Source organism: Heterocephalus glaber, unplaced genomic scaffold (assembly GCF_053883595.1).
Source record: "Heterocephalus glaber isolate CG9 unplaced genomic scaffold, H.glaber_assembly_v1.0 deba00000621, whole genome shotgun sequence".
NCBI classification, from domain to species: domain Eukaryota; kingdom Metazoa; phylum Chordata; class Mammalia; order Rodentia; family Bathyergidae; genus Heterocephalus; species Heterocephalus glaber.
In genome coordinates this window covers 13,083,001-13,099,174 of record NW_028258153.1, presented here as the reverse complement: position 1 = coordinate 13,099,174, position 16,174 = coordinate 13,083,001, and the positions used below count along the sequence as shown (strand labels likewise).

Genomic DNA, 16,174 nt, shown 5'->3' with positions numbered 1-16,174 from the left:
TTCTAGAAAGAGGATGATTCTTATATAGATCCTCATGGAGTAAATTCTATGTATTGTAACTGAAAAAAATCATCTACATCCTTATTATATGGATACATCTATAGGCCATGGGATGCATGCTCTCTGTATGGGGTTTAAGATATGATGAGGTGCTTTTTTAAAATTATATACTGGGAGTGGGATTTCCTCAATGTTCAATGGGAGTTTGAACTATTCAACAACCCTAAACTTTAACTTCCTCCCTCTACAAGACAACTATCCTACCATGCCAAGTAATCCTAGAGCACAGAATATAATAAAAAAATTTAGAAAGTGTTTATTTGGTGAATGAGCAACTCTTGGGGAATCACTAAGTTTCTGATTTGTTCTAACTGATATTTCTAGGCTGTATAAAGCATAAGTCACATTCTAAGAAAATATACTAATGTTTCACTAAGATTTTTCCATATTTTTAAACTAGGAAAATATGTGTCCTTATAGACATGTGCATATACTCTCTTCTTTACTTCTGTAAATCACAGCCAAAACACTTTACCAAAGTTTTATCATCAGATGTGTTCCCAAGCTCTTCATGGTTCTTAGAGGTTTGGTGGTCTTCTCAAAGGAAGGCCAGCAATAGTGGCCACTGATTTCATGTGACACAATTTTCTACCTACTATCTCTGTCATTACCTTACATTTTTTTCTTTCATTTGTTAATGATTTAGATTCATTCAATATGAGATTGGTGTCACAAAAGCAAATTTTCCTTTCAAGTTTCCATTTTGATGCCAATTTATTTTTTGATTTTGAAGAATTAGTCTATAACACTTTTTATAGAAAACTAGCTTTTTTGGTCAGAAACCTTATTGTATTCACAGATTTCTTGGAGAACATGGATTCTATATGAGGTGAGATCAAAAAGTGTGGTGACTGTTTGCTTTCAAAAACAGTTATTGTAGTAAAAAAAAAAATACATTACTATTCATCCCCCTTAAAATACCACCCCCTTGATTCAAATACACTTATCTCGTCCTTCTTACCACTTTCTGAAACTATTGTGAAAGTTCTTTTTTGTGTCTTTAGTTTCACTCTCCTGGTTGCCTTTATTTCCTGAATTCATTCTAAACATTTATCCTTCATGATCATTTTGACTTTGAGGAAGACCCAAAAAGTTTCAGAGTACCAAGTCTAATGCATAAAGTAGTTGAGGGTATACTGCAATATTTTATGGTACAGAAATGGCTGTAGACATTTGATCAATGCAGGGTGATCAAAAAGTATGATGACATTTAAATTTTAAAAAAATATGACAGTAAAAGTCATATTGTCATTAATCTCTCTCAAAATATTCTCCCTTGCTTTCAATACAACTAGCACATCATTCTTGGCAATGTGTTTATACTGTAATACGTTTTTTAACTTAAACATTCAACATAAGTTTTGATAACCACTTATATATTTTTTTCAAAATTTCTGAATCTATCTTTAGAATATGGAAATATGGTCAAATATTTTAGTAGAGAAATGTAAGTAAAGATATTCCTAATAAATTTTTTTTCTCATCTCACCTTTCAGGGATTTTGACTTACAAATAAGATAATAAAAATCATCATGCCCTTGGGATTACTATTAAAGAGGTATGATAATTACTTGTATGTGCCTAGACATCATACTAGATAATTCTAATGGAATTCAAAAATGAAAGTTTAAAAAATGTTACTTAAGTGAAATTAGGAGGATTTCTTTGGCTTTTATTTGTATTTTTTCCTTAAATTTTTGCTATAATGGCATAAATCTAACAAAAAATTCATTTCTTTATGTTAAGAATTCCCTTTTTTAAAAAGAAAGTCATCCTTTCTGTATAGAAAATCACCTCAATATAGATTTATATAAATCTAGACAAAAATTTTTCTGAATCTTTATTTTATACATGTTAGGAAGTTCAATGTGATTAGGGTGTTATATTCCTATCTCAGCCCTCAGTTAATTGTAAACTTTAAAACTGTTTTACTACTAAAAATTTGATATTCATTGTAGCTCTTTTTGAAGTTCAATCACTAATGCCTTTTACAGTTCTGATATTCTATGATACATCATCTTGTTCGACTCGGTACTGTTTTTTTTTTCTTTTACATTCACCTATATGACAATATTTCCACATCTTATCTCTAAAAAATCCACTGGCAAGAACCTTCAATGATTAGTAGGAAACTGTTGAAGTACAGAGAACAGTTTGTTAAACAGCAAGATAATAAAATTACTTATACAAGTTAACTTAAAAATAAATGGGTAATATATCCATAAAAGGCTGTATTATGATGATAAAATTAATGAAATTATACTTTAATTCCTCATTATTTATTAAATATATTTAGACTTAATTAAACATATGCAAGTTTAAACATGCATTACACAAAGCCTGAAATTGTAGTATCACTGCAAAATTTCTCTTAAATGAATTTCTATTTTGAATGGAAGATAAAAAAGTTTTACTGCTCTGACAAGAAGATTCGGTTAAATCAATTTGATGTCGTTGAGCAACGGAAATACCTAAATTAGGAAAGAAATATATCATTCTTTAAATATCTAAAAAATGAACATTTCTCTGTGGTGAATTTTAGGGCAAAATACAAAATATATAACAAAACCAGACACAGAAAATGCTGGCATTTTATAAAAGGACAATACATCAATAACAATTACTGGAAATTAAATAAAATAAAACAATTGATTTTCTTTATAAATAATTATCTTTCATGTGTCTTCTGTCTCTAAAATTCTAATTAGATTTTTCCATTCTCGCTTCCCTTTGCCTCTTCCTTTGTTGTTCACACACACTCTAAACCCAGGATATCTTAGGTACAAACTGACCTTTCTATATTTCAAACTACATAATCCAGCATATATGGATACACAGTACTTTGTTCTTTTTCACAAACACATTGTTTTAGCCCTAATGAAATGCGTGTAAAAGGATTCTAAACAAAGTAGTTACAGTTGCATGTGTGGCTCTTTTCTCCTGTATGTCTTCCTTCCTTCTTACTCTACCTGCTCTTATTTCCAAAAGAGATTGTGATTCTTCAAAATAAAGTTATGCAAACTATATCAAATACAAAATAGAGCTTTGTTGATTTTATATTTAATATAATTGCCAGTAATGTTTCCCTTATATATGAGATCCTCAGTAGTTAATCACAACAATCAATGAACACAAAGAAAATCCTTTATTTAATCATGTTCACAAACAAGATCTAAGACATAAAGAAGCTCACATTGTTCCTTGGATCTTCCTATTTCTTAGAATCTCTTGCCAAACTTCTTGTAAGTCATTTTGACATTCAAAAGGAGCTAGATCAAAAAGGTTCTGTTTCTATATCCAAAGTCATTTTTCCTTTTTTCTTTTACTGACAGTCTAATAACACCTATGGCTCTTATTTTCTTCATGAGTTGGCCTTTAAATCTGTAGATAAGTCAAGTGACATTTAACCACATAAAAAGGAAAATGAATCAAACTTAGAAAGATTTTGGGGGGAAACTAGCCTAAAACCAATCCTAATATAGGCACTAAAGAACAAGATTTTCAATGGAGTTCAATGTAATATGAATAACAAAATGTGTAAAACTATTATAATGTAGCATTAACCAAATATTTTGGTTCCAGGGTAATTAAGGTTCAAATTCCAAGTCATTCCTTTTTGATGTGTAATATTAAGCACATTATTAAGGTTACTTGGGTTGTCCCATCTAAAGAAAGGGCTACTGATATCTTCTTTGAATAGTTATTGCAAGTAAACAAGTACTGTACTGAAAGCACAAAATAAATCCCTATCAAATAATGGCAAATATTCTTGTCAAAAGAAAAGTTTAGAGAAAGCAGAAGTGACAGCAACCTTTAGACACACTAGCACATGGGGAATTTTTGAAGAAAATAGGACATATAGAGGGTAATGAAGAAGGTGTTTATATCAATGCAGGCATTTAGGAATTTCTAGTTTCCCATTTCTAATAACACAGCAATTACCAGAAGTTATTAGAAAGGTGTTGCGAGTCACTGAGTTTACAGACAACTGTCTCGATTTTATGAAAACATATTTTAAAGTACTATTCTTTAACAGTCAAAAAATGGAAGTTAAAAAAATTTAATTCACTGAATTTTGTACATGACTTTATGGAAGACATGAAAAGAGTAAAGGAAAGTTCTGTCCAAAGAGAAATTATTTTAAAATTGCTGAGCATCACTGACGAGCAGTCCTGATGGTGCAGACAGATTTCCTCACCTATTATGCCACTAGAGAATGTGAAACATTCACTTGAAACCCTAACATTGTTTTCTTTTATCCTGGAAACAAAATTATTCCATTGTATTCCTAAATTTGTTGCTTTAATTATACCACAAGCCTTCCAATATCAGCCTATCAAGAACTTCTAAATTTAGGTAAGGAGCACTTCCTTGAAGAAAAGCAAATTCGACATGACAACTAATCACCTTACTACATTACTCTATCTTTTCTAGGACACAGCCTGCGTCATCTTCAGAAGACTCACTGTGCTAAGGGATGAGCCAGAACTCCCCCAAACTCTCCTTTAATAAAACATATTGAGAGCTATATTTTAATGAAAGCCCACTGCATAAAATAAAGCATATTCAATTTGCCACCTTTTTATGATTTGGGACAAATCTCTGAACCACTTTGAACTTCAATCTGTTTTCTTGTTTGTAAGTGTAGGATGAAAGAAAAGTGTAAAATAAAAAAGAGAAAGTCTAATAAAGAAATTGTAAAAGAAAATAGAAGTGTAAGGAAAAAAGAAGGCCTTTCTTTTCTCATAACATTTCAGGTGAATCAAAATAAAGAATAGGTGGGCACATGTTAATATAAATCCAAATATTATCACAAATATTAAGTGGATATATAAGCCAAAGCAAGAAATAATCCTAACCCAATAATGTGCCAATAGAAAGCATTTCAAGGGCAAGTGTGGTGGCTTCACTGCCTTGAATCTCCCCCAAGGATGGTGGCACACACTTCCAGTTGTGTCTGGATGAGTCATGGAGGCCGGGCCTTGACTGATCCATCACCTTTTTATCGCTGGCATTGTTCTCCTGGTCTAATTCCTGAGGCCATGAACTAACCAGCTTTGCTCCTCCTTCCCCCTGCACCATGATGTGTCTGCCTTGGAGCCAACTGATTGTGTACTGAAACTGTGAGCAAATTGTAACTCACTTGAAGCTCTGAGTGTTGCATATCATGTCTCAACAATTAGAAAGCTGACTGGCACACCAAGCAAAAAGAAGTCTTTAGTAATACAACTGTAACACAGGTTCAACATATATTTATTGAATAAAAAATGAATGAATACTAGTAAATAAATTACAAAAAGTAATATTTAAGTGAAAATATCACAAATACAAGTTTTTCAGTCATCACAGGGTCCTAAGTGAAAAGCAGTATTGTAGGTGTCTTGATATTTTTACCTAAATATGATACTTGATATTTTACCTAAGTAGTGAGCATTAACATAATATTTTCTGTGTTCTTTGAAGTACATAACAATATTTTATACAGAAATATCAGAATCTATAACTGTTTTTGGAATGAATATTGAACTAACAGATGAACAAATTATCTTATTCCAAACATATCCTAGTGTAGGAAAATGAATTTAAAACATATTTATTTGTTAGCAGACACATTAATATTCCATTGTTGTAAACACTCCATTTAAAATACATCAAAATCTTCTAGTTAATTGAAAATTGGCATACAGTCTCTTAAAACTAAGTAATATTCCTCTCTTAGAAGACTGAAACATATTTTTCCATAATGTTTGAATTATATGTTTTCATTAACTCTTCACAGAAGTGATATATGGGAATGGCTTAAATTAAACACATTTATGCAATCTCAGCTATTCTCTTCTAGAATGATTTTCCAGGATAGCCTCTACTTAAACACAAATAAAAACCTTCCCAAATTTTTATGGATTAGATCTAAAATCCCTCAAACATTTCATGTATGCAGAGGTCGGGCTTTTGAAAATGATTGGTCATGGAGCTGCTACACTTATCAGTGGATTAACTGGAAACTGTGAGCCAAACAAACCTCTCCTTTAAGTTGTGAGTGTGAGGTATTTTGTGCTAGTGAAGGGAAAGTAGGTAATACATGTCTTCCTACTACTTTACAAAATAAATTTTCCAAGAGAGCAAAGATACATTAATTAAAATGAAAAATTACACTGGCACAAAAACTAACACAGTACTTAATGTTACATCAACTGTTACTAATAATTGATATTAATGATAATTCTTAACATTTGTAATTGGAAATTATTCAGCCAGATATCAGCATCTCATTTAAGTTTCAGCAAGGTAACATATGCATTATTCCTTTTATGTCATTTATTAATCTGTCAATAGAAGGATCTGTACTATTTAACATTCTAAGCCTTGGTTGATTCACTTTTAAACTTAGGTTAATTATGAATAGCATTAGTAATAGATTCACAGAAAGTTTTATTTTTAACTTTCATTAAATTTAATAATGGAAAGCAATGCTAGTGGAGAGTTTTATAATTTATTGTATATATACTTATTGATAAAATAACATCTTTGAATTTTTAATGGTCAATCACAGGCTCGGGCATTCAAAAGTGTATATATATATCAAATTAGGAGTTTAAAATTTTTTTATATATGTGAAAGAGCTTAAGATTTTTTAATTATAAATTTTCACTGCCTAAAAGTGAGATCCAAAAGTCAGATTTTTCCCAGTAAAAAGACAACAGACAAGCATATCATTCATCATGATCAGTTTTGTAAATTAATGAGAATGTGGAGAATTAGGGGTCTGGAGAATTTTTGAAAACAAGAAGTGAGTATAATAACTCAATTGGCTTTGTTTCCATCTTTCCTGATGACTCAGTTTCAATTTGATTAATCATCTGCTTGAAAGAAGTTCATACTTTTGTGATGATAGGTACATTGTCCAGACTTTTGTCCTTTGTCCAGAAAAACCTAGATACATTTGGAATTTATATTACTCTTCTGAAAATTGTAAGGATTCTCTGTTTCTTGGTGAACACAGCCCAGGTTTTGATTTGGTCTTTCCTTCTATTTAAAAATTTCAAAAACGTTTCTTGCATCCAAGTTATGTAGACTGAACTGAAACCTCCCAAACCTTGGAACATCCTGACACTATACTCTGAGAACGGGTACAGGGACTCATGGCCATCATAATCTGGGAAAGCTCTGCAGCTCTTCGAAGTTTGCACAGAGCTCAAAAAAGTCCAGCAAGAGGAAATGAAGAAATTTGCTAGTTGCTGTATAGCAACTGACAAATGCCAACTGAAGAATTTGTCTGTAAATACTAACACTCTCTCCATCTAAGGAGCAATGCCCCTGATTTTGTTTATATCTTCCAATTCTGTGTGTTCTGTGATGCCCTGTCACATTAGTAAGAAAAATACAATCTTATGACACACTGGCGGTCTGACAAGTTTGGTTCCTCTGAACACTTTAATTGTCCAAATTCATTGAACTGAGAAAGTGACTGAGCTGAACCCTGTAAAAATATGTCTACAATGCAATCAACTGATTCTATTAAAAGAAATTAAATTGTCATACTAAGTTATACCTTCTTTTAAATGTCTCCCTCTGACAATGGTTAATAATACAAGGAAAACTATTATTTCTTTCTCTTATACTATGCAGAAAGCACCCCAACTTTTAAATTTCAGAAATATAATTTTTTTCGTAAATGATGCTATGGAATCTAAATAAGAAATCTTCTCAGTTGATTTTAATAAATTATTAAATATTCATGCCGTCCTCCTTTCAAAACAACTGGTTTCAAGTTTTGGCCATCATTCCTTTAAGGGCTACTGTGTTTTAAAGCTAAAAAGCTGCACTTAGAGAAGACATTAAGGAAAACTGTGAGAATCCCTTTGGCTCTCTCCACCTCTCTTTTCACACTTCCACCCCTTTACCACACTTTCAAAATACAGTACCTTCAGATTCTCTGTACTTGCTTTTCTTCCATTATGGGGGTGAGCATTTTGGACTTAGTCCAAAATAACTTGTGTTTAAATATGAGATTTTATAGTAAAAGGAATGTAGAAGAGGGAATTTCTAGAGTTGAATCACTTTGGAAGCTATCTCTGCTCATACATGTAAGTTTTGAGCAATGCCCAAACATAATTCCTACTGTTTAATTTATAAGACATTTTATATCTGAGCTAGATTTTTCTAAAAGTAACATTTTAAAAGATGATTCAAAACTGGATTCGGGGTTTAACTTTCTAAGGCAATCAGCATGTACAAAGAGATAAATTCTGAATATTCATGATGGTAACTTGCTGTCTATAATTTACAATATCTAGGTTATAGATTTTAACAGAGAAGAATGCAGAGTTGATTTAGATGCACTCATCTCTCAGACAGTCTTCCAAAAAACTGATTCTAATCTTAGATTTTTATTCTGCATTCATAATTTTGAAATCCCATTAATGGATCTAAACTTCTGAGTTTACTCTTGTATTTAATGCTCAAGATAATACTTGTATTTAATCTGTGGCACATATAGAATGATGTGACAAAGTTCTAAACAAATTGTGTAATTCGCCAATAATCCTTTTTGTTTTTTTCATGGGGGGGGATGAGGGTGCAGATTTAACTTTTCAATTTTTTAATTAATTTTATTGGTATATTTTTGACATATGTACTGATTACATTCATCATAGGGAATTTGTACCTGTACATAATATATCTTAATTCTTTTTGTCTCATTTTCCCCCTCCCCTTCAATCCCTGTCCCCCCTTCCCTTTACAAAACTTTTTGTATTACAATAATCATTTTTGTATGTCTCCTATAGTTTAATAAACACTTACCTGGCACTTGGAGTACTGTTGTATACTCATCATCCAGGGATGCCATTCTTGTTAAATGGGCTCTGCATATTTCATATAAATAACATTTATTGGGCTTGTACAGAGAACAACCTGCAGCATGATTGTGCAAGATATAACTATATACTATCTACTGAGCTTGCTAAATTCCTAATTATCAATTACTCCTCATTTCACATAAATCCCTTCCTGTGTCTTTCACCCATTTCCAATCAATCATAGAATTTTATCAAGTCTCCTTCAAATGTAGCCTCATATTTCTATATTCCCTACTTACAAACTGTCAGGCTGTTTCTAACAGGATCTTTCAATAGTCTTCTAACTACATAGCTGGTTTCCCCCTTTATCTCCTGTATAGCAGTCTCTCCTACTACTGTTATTTTTCTGACTAGTACTTTCCTAGTTTAAGTTTTCTCTAGGGGCCAGCTTCTTTGTTTAGTAAACTAGATAACATGTACATTATTTTCCTAGGAGAAAATCTTGTCTTAGTTTGGATTCTTCTAGAAGCTAATCTTGAGTCAAAGATTCAAACACAAATCAATTTTGGGGCAGGTAATTCTAGGGAACATGAATAAGGAAAAGGGAAAATGAAAGGATGGGAAAGCAATGACAAAGAGTGTATATGAATATAGTTACATTTTCTATTTCCTACTGAAACTCTGGGGACTTTTATAAAATATGAACCTCAGAGTTATTCCACAGGTCAAGTGAGGCAGCAGTCCCCACATGTAAGTACTGAGAAGAGGAGGTAGTGTTTGAAGGGCAGACCCAAAAACATCTGTTAAATCTTTTCACATCTAATCCTAGGAAACTCTTCCTGGGTTTTGTAATCATCTTTTGCTCTCTTACTAGGCTTGCTCTTGCCACATGAAACTCCCCAGACATCATGAATATTTTTACCATTCCATGATTATGCAAATCCTATTCATCTACCTTCATTCTTTGCCCATCAAACTCTGATTTTAAGACCCAACTTAAATGTCACCTGTTCACAAAGGACTTTTCTCTCATATTGTTAGCTCCTTTCTAATATCTCAGATTACTCAATTATAATTGTGTCCTGCAAGGTGCCAAAAATATAGGTAAAATGTAAATCATCTGATCAGTCACCAAAATGCTTCTGACTAGCTACATATGGATTTTTATATGTGAATGCCTCATTCATCAGTCCATCATTCTGTGACAGTTGTGAGGAATAAAAGAGTAAAATATAGTAAAAATTAGAAGCCTGGCATATAGTGATAATTATATAACGCCTGCTGTTATTAGTTATCATCACTTCGTAATCACCTGGACAGCTCTTAAAAATGCAGAACTCCAGGCCAGAATACCAGAGATTCTGGTGCAGAACGTGGGCTCCAGGAGTCTATATTTGTTAATAATCACATAAGATGCTTGTATTGTTGAGCAGCTCAAGGAAGGGTGATAAGATTTCCAGGCGTAACTTGTTTTAATAGTGCAATTATTAACAGGGACTCCTTTCACTTTAAGTAGTCTTCCAGTTTTAACAAAGTTAAATAGTCACCCTGTTTACGGACTTCATTTTGAGGTCACTGATGTTTACAAAAGATGACATTTGAATGTATGTATCATAAAATTTTCAGGAAAGTCATGAAGAAAGAAGTAGAAGTGATGACAAAAATTAGTACAGCAATTCCTTATTTGCTAAACTGTTTTCTACTTAATCAATTCTTTTAAGTAGAGAGGAGGAATTAAGTGAGCCTATTAATATTACTAACCATCATTTTAGAAAATAGAATGGAAATCAAGATTCAGTACTGTAATGAAAGTGCAGAATTTCAAACACATCATATCAGATGCGGTGATGAGGAATGCTTTCTTGGATAAAACCAAGAAGATAATGAATCATGGCTGGCTTTTTAGTAAGTTACAGCAATTTGCAGTAATGTGGTAATTGGAAGTGACACTGAAGATCTGTGTGTTTATTCTGGGTTGCCATGTTATGGTACTAGTGCAAACTGAGAAATACTAAAAACATCAAATGTATGTGTCAAGTTAATTTCCCGCTCCTTTTGCCTCAGGCTGATTAGCACAAATTAAATTTCCAACTAATACACTCAAGATGTTAGAAAGCAATATAGAAATGCCAAGAACGAATTCTACTAATTATGAATTTTAAAATCCAACTTCTTTGAATAATTTTTAATGTACAAAAATTCTTTTACTTCACACTTGCTGAGAATTTGAAAAGAGGATATAACTGGATATTACAAGGCAGTGATTTTTTTTCTAACTTTAGCACTGGGGCTGTTTATTTTAATATGTTCAAATTTGAAATAAAAATATGTACATTCAGAAGTGGTATAACATTAAGACAACATTTTAGAAAGCTGTCTGAATAAGAATTAAGAATAAATTAATTGTTTGGAATTAACATTAGGTACTATAAAATCACACAGATTCATACAAAGTTTCATGTTCAGACATACGAAAACATCGAGATTACTTTTCTACAGTATCTTCATGGCTTTTTATAAATACATTTTTAAGGATGAGTGTTCTACCAGATGGAATATTTTAGATGCAGAAAAGGAATTGTATAAAGGAGTCTTTAGAGAATATTGTATTTTTCTTTCTTCAAAATAAAAGATGGATAGAAAAGATCTTGTTTAATAGCATGTGATTGGGGGCCAAAATCACTACAACCCTGTAGATTTTTATGGAGATAGTTCTTGATGAGCTTAGAGATCTAAGAACATGGATGGCTTAGAAAGTGATTCCTGCAATCTGAAATGCCAGGAAGAAATATTTCTATTGAGACTGAAAGTATGTTAATCCAGAGGAAAGTTAGGTCTTTGTTGTTTTTCTCTGAAAAGAAAAGAAGAAAGGAAGAATGAAGGAAGAAAGACTGACCAACTTAATACTAATCATGAACAATAACTCAGAGAAAGAGAAAATATTTCACTTCCATTTGAGAGTTGATAGGAAACTGGAAAAAAATACAGCATAAAATTGAGTCTGTTCATTTGGTTGTGCTAGCACAGTTTAAAAACTAAATAAATGGTACAGGGAAATGGTACTCACAGAAACACCAAAATGTTCCATTTTAGTCTACTTAGGAATGCACAATAATGTTAAGGAACTGATTTCTGTCCCCAAATCTCTTATTTATTCTTTGTATACTTTTAGATGGACAATTAAAAAAGTAAATTAGTGACATCAATAATCTCTAATGAACACAACAGAGACCCTTTGGGATCTCAAGGAGAAGGTGAGTAGGGAGCTAGTCATTAGTATGATTAAATACTATTTTGTTAAATTTAGTAATGCAACTCAAGGAAACAAATATAATATGTCAGAAGATTAAAACTGTTGGTAAACAATTAAGAACAAAACTTCTTATGTATTTTTAAAGCAGCCTATGTATTACAATATTAAAAGTACAAATTTTGTCCAAATTTTTATGTTTATATTTAAACATAAAACTTCGTAGCTTTTACAATAAATTCTCTAAAGTTTAAAAAATTAACTACCTTTTAATAATAAATTGTGTCATTTTAATTTGGTTTGAGGAAATGGGTAAGATTGTGCATGCTGAAGAGTAACACAGAATAGGGTATTACCAACAGTAAGAATTTAAAACAGTAACATGAAAGCCACATTAGGTACTAATTAAAAATACAGTCTTTAAGGTCATTGAGACCTTAAGTTTAATTTAATATCAGCTCTGACTCTTATCAGATATTTGATCTTTGGTAAATTATTTAACATCTCTGAGTTTGAGTTTATTCATGTGTAAAATGGGGATATTAATATCAAATGAGGTTGTGAAGATTCCATAATGAAAAACCTATCAGAAAAGACTTAATGCCACAAAAAATTATAAAATACTTCAATTAATTACAATAAATAATGAATCACTGTGCTCCCTCATTTAATCACAGAAAAACCAAAATTCTTTAAACAACTATAGATTTAATGAAATGTAGACATAAAGTCTTATTTCTTGTCTCTCAGAATCAGTAGGGGTTATGAGCAAACAAGCTACTGACCCAGACTGGAGATGGCATATGTCCAGCTGGTTGTACATTTAATAAAAGCTAATTACCCACATATTAAAGAAACCTTTTGTGTTGGCTCACTAATTTGTCTTTCTTCTGCCTCTTACAGGCCCCTCCTGAGAGACTTCTCCATGGGAAATATTAATTGTGCTGTTTCCTTGCCTTCTCCTACATTTTCTTTTTATTCTGTTTCTAATTTATGATGGCTTAGCAAGAAGAAAGACAATTAACTCCACTTTGGATTACTGAACTATCTAATGGACCAAATACACAGAAAAGAAATAAATACCTACAAAGTCAATATGGCTTCTTACACTGATATTTTGATGCTTATCTCCATTTTCTTACCCTACAAGGGATCAGAAAGTGTAATGGTTATGATTCTTAGCTAATGCTAAGTGAAAGGTATCTTTCAGATTTAGTGACTGATGGGGAAATGAAAGTAAGGTGATCAGCACAAGGTAATTTACTAATTTCCTACTGCAGAGTGTTACTAAGCAAGTAAAACTACATGTGAACATATATTCATTTACAGCAACCGATAAGGAGAACATATGAATTTAAAAGTAAATTAGATCACACTGGATATAGAGGTTAAAAAGCATGAAAAGGGAAATTGAACAAACTCTTATCAGTGGTCTGACTGTTACCATTTGCTGTTATCATTTACCATTTGCATTTGCTTTCCTATGGATGGACAGAGAACAGGATTTCATAGAGAAATGTATACTAAGACATATATATGTAAAATTTTATGAATATATCTTCAATATAATAATAAAAAGAAAAATTAACAGTCACAAATCAGAAAAAAAATTGATATGGCATGAATCTCCAAGAGCAACCTCATCACCTTCTACTTGAGGTACATATAAAGAAGTAAGTTAGCTTACTACTAATGCCAGCACTTCCTTTCCAAAAACCTCTCCTGAACTGTAAGAGTGTCCCCATAACAACTGGATTAGGAGTAGATGTGTAGTTTAGTTGTAGAGAATTTGTTTAGGTTGTTTATGGCTCTGAAAGAAACTATCAGCATCCCCCAAAACTTGATTTTAAAACTCCTACAAATACTAATTCAATTTCATGCATCCTCTTATTGTCATGGTCAAAATGAAACCTATAGCTGTTTCTAATGAGATAGTTGAGAGTAGTTTTTTTTCAAGCATCTTTTATTTGGCAAGCTTCTATTAGTAATATTTTATGTACAGAGAATTATACCAGACTTTGTGAAACTGTTAATAAACAGTACAAATGATGGATAGAGACATCTTCTCATTTCATTTATATGCTACATGTTTATATTCCTTTAAGAAATGTTAATTGGCCCTTGATTGAAGGTTATATATTTTTTTAAAGTCTATGGCTAAGGGACAAAGCGATCACTATTATTCAACTAAGTATTCCTGCCTTGAAAAATAAATACTAATGAGAATAGAGATCTAGCTAAATTTTATCGAAATGGTATGGATGTTCAAGAAGAACTTGAAGATTATTTGCAGGCAAAAGAATCAGGGGTTAAAGAAAAGAAAATTATTCACCTATTAGGATTTTTTTCCTTTCATTTTCATTAACTATCAGCTTTATTTGGAAACAATCTCAAGGATTTTTCTTATTGCTGGCTTTTTGTTTGTCTTTTGTTTTAATTTTTTTTACTACAAGCAAATTTATTTATTTTTAATAAATTTTATTGGTACATATTAAATATACATGATGTTATGGTTTGGGTCTAGATGTTCCCCCAAAGCCTCATGCGGTCATAGGTGGGGCTTTTTCAGAGGTAGCTGAATCTAGAGTGTATGGTGCTGGGATTAGGGGCATGTGATTACTAAACCAGTACACTGGTTCAGCACTGGCCTAATCTGTGGTCCTCTGGATGAGATAAAAGGGGCAGAAAAGGGGCAGAAAAGCATTGTTAAAGTTCCGTTGTTGCTTTTGGTATCATGTGGGCACCATGAACTTTTTCTCCTCTGTGATGCCCCTCCGCCATGTGCCACCCTGCCTTGGAGCCAGCTGATTATGGGCTAAAACCTCTCCAAACTGTGAGCTAAGTAAACCCTTTCCCCTTTAACTTTAGGGTTGGGTATGCTGTCTCAGCAATGAGAGAAAAGTAACTAACACACATCATGAAAAATTGAAGACAAAAATCTCCACTTCTGCATTTTGATGATTTTTCCCCAAGTGAAATAGGCCCTTTTATTAAGAAAAAACCACATATCCTTAAGTGAAATAAATGGGCACACATGTTTAAATATCACATTGTCTCTCTCGTGCAAGAAACCAAAAGGGTAAATAAGGACCAAAATGTGTAATAGGTATTAGAAAATAGGAAGAAAATGTTCAAATGGGAAAGGGAGGGCTGGGGATTTAGCTCAGTGGTTCAGCTGCCTGCTTTGCAAGCGCAAGGTCAGGAGTTCTATCCCGGGTACCAAAAAACAAAACCAAATGGGAAAGGGAACAAGGAAGGGAGGAGAAGGAAAAAAGAAAATTGTTAATAAGGAGGAGAAGAAGGATTAAAGGGAGGGGAAAGGAATGGGAAAGAAAGAAGAATCAAATATATTATGTGCAGGTACAAATTTCCTATGATTAATGTGATCATTATGTATATCAAGAGTACTAACACAATTTTTAAAAGAATCATAAATATACTCAAAATTGTACAAAAAATACTTGGTTGATGAAAAATTGAGATGTAAATAATGTTATTGGTAATAACATTCAGTATTTCTATGTCCCTAATAAGGTAACGTGGACCCACTGGAAACTTCCTTTGCCAAAGGAGACAGAGAAATGCTCTAGGCTTTATATCTGGTGAAAACTTAGCACTCTCTTGGTAACAGCAATGTCTTTCTATGTATGTTGATATAAATTTCTTAGATTCAGGTTAATTTTGTGATCATTGGAAAATTTTCCAAGTCAGAGAAAAAGAAAGAAAAGAAAAATTACGAATTAGAATTTCCAAGGAACATGGTATATCACTTAGAGCTAAAATAACCACTTGAAATTCTTTTTTTAATTTTTTAATAGTGTTTCATTTTTATTAACAGTAGGAAAGAAACAGAAGGGTAGAGGAAAACAGGCTCTGCAGAGTGAGTTTGGGCTCAGTAAAAAGATAGGAAAGGGAAAGAAAAAAGAAAACGAAAAATACACCCAGTATCATAGGGTGGGCTACCGTGAAGAGACACAATACCCTTAAAATTCCAAGCTGGACAAAATATCTAGCCCAAATAAAAAAGTTTAGATGGGCACTAGAGAACAAGACCAGATATTTT

General features: G+C 32.2%; 1 protein-coding gene and 1 pseudogene across 6 annotated transcripts in view; both read right to left on the bottom strand.

Moving 5' to 3' along the window:
- The window catches only part of Erbb4 (erb-b2 receptor tyrosine kinase 4), a 1,128,010-nt gene that overhangs the window by 590,073 nt on the left and 521,763 nt on the right, over positions 1-16,174 (bottom strand). The window lies entirely within an intron of this gene.
- Positions 12,270-16,174, bottom strand: part of LOC147829363 (large ribosomal subunit protein uL16-like) — a 50,382-nt pseudogene continuing 46,477 nt past the window's right edge. Inside the window, exon 1 of the transcript XR_015449178.1 lies at positions 12,270-16,174. This exon is cut by the window's right edge and continues 46,477 nt beyond it. The product of XR_015449178.1 is annotated as a large ribosomal subunit protein uL16-like (transcript).